A 1,961-nucleotide genomic window follows, 5' to 3' on the forward strand; every position below is an offset into this window, starting at 1 on the left:
ATGACTGTTACAAGAAAGATCATTATTTGATTGGGTTCCTTAATTGCATTTAATAGAACACAGGCGTCTTCTTACAATCAAATCAATTTTTTCATGTAGCGCAGTAAGAAATAAATTCGAAATGTAAATATTCCTGTGCAACTTATTGTGTGAAAAAAAAAGTATCCGGGGCTCCTCCGTTTAAAGCTGTAAGGACGTATCTACAAAGATTATTTTTGTGGTTTGTTTTCATCATTTCGAGCCAATCCGAGCGAAACTATGTGCGCATGGGTGCTTGGTCTTCAATATAATACAGCTGATCCAAGAATCCACAAAACAACATCCGCCCTAATACCATCATTCGAAAAACAATAACAAACATCATTCTGGAATTTTATAAACAAATTCTAGTAGGTTTACAGTGTTGTTTTTGATATTGAAAGACATATTTGAACAAGGAGGTCCCATCTGAAGATGAAATCTAACATATTAATGTTATTGCTAAATCCCTTGTTTTCCTTTGAACGTTTAGGTATTAGAGCAAATATTTGAACAAGAAATCTCACAGAATAATATTATTGTTAGATCTACTGTTTGCTCTGGGATATTTGGGTCTTAAACAAATATTTGGACAAGAAAGTCTGTTCTAAACCTTTCAGCATTACCTGGCTTTTGAGTCGGAAATTTTTTTATTTACAAAAAATGTATTTTAAACGTTTATACAGTCCTTTTGATTCTCATGCAGTTGCTAATATGGTGCCTAAAGTTCTTAAATTTTACACGCTTTATCGATCTGACCACTGAACTGTGACACTTAAATACTTCTAAATATTTCAGAATACACCTTTTAGCTTCATAAAACAAAAGTATTTGGGAGAATGCTCCTAGACCCCTTTAGATAAGCATATGCGCAGAAATCTCGTTCTTAATACTGAATCAACCTTGAAATCTGTGAAACAGTAAAAGAAAAGTAGAAATACAAGTTAAGGAATGATAGAAATGCGTAAAAACAAGTAACAAAAGTTGAAAGAGATATCAATATTAATCTAGAAAGGGGGATCTATTGTCATTGAAGACCTTGTTACGTGCGGTGTTGGCACGTGACGGTTTGAACCCTTACAAAGAACATAACTTGACAAAACCTATAGAATACAGCAGAAACATGTTAAAGTGTGTGTTGTACATTTTAATATCATAATTAAACATCATCTGTTTCTCTTATCTTTTTTTTTTGTGGGGGCGTTATTGTGTGACGGTCAATCCCACTATCCGTTGGTAACAGAGTAGCCCAAGAGTTGGCGGTGGGTGGTGATGACTAGCTGCTTTCTCTCTAGTTTTATACTAATAAATTATGGAGGGCTTTGAGCGAAATTCAAGAAACAAACAATTAAGATATATGAATGAATTTGCACCAGACTGAATGTTATATTTTGTTGAAACTCGACAGGATGAAAAATCAACCTTTATTAGGCCTTAGTAACACCTGATTGGGTAAAAGTCGGTAGTTGTTAGGAATTTCCGATACCTGATTAGATAACAGTCAACATGTTTTTAGGTTTTGGTGATACCTGTTTAGACAAGAGTCAGTATTCGTTAGGACTTTGTGATACCTGATTAGATAACGGTTAACATGTATTTGGTGATACCTGATTGGATAAAAGACAGCTTTTGTTAGGTTTTGGTGATACCTGATTGGATAAAAGTCAATGTTCCGAAACTTTCATGTTAAATTGACAAAAAACTTTTAAATACGAAATACGCACATTGACGGTGGAACCAGAACAGACCTTGATCATTGAACAGAGTTTTCAATGGCACGAACACCATCAATTTCAAACATTGCGTGACATCAAACATAAGACATTTTGCTGCTGTCCCGGCAACGCGGCATTCTTCAACTAGCATTTTATTATAAAAAAATCATACACCATTTACATCTTCTGTTTAATACGTAAAATAATACACCTCGAGGCTCGAAAACA

The sequence above is a fragment of the Tachypleus tridentatus genome, chromosome 4 (assembly GCF_004210375.1).
Source record: "Tachypleus tridentatus isolate NWPU-2018 chromosome 4, ASM421037v1, whole genome shotgun sequence".
NCBI classification, from domain to species: Eukaryota; Metazoa; Arthropoda; class Merostomata; order Xiphosura; family Limulidae; genus Tachypleus; species Tachypleus tridentatus.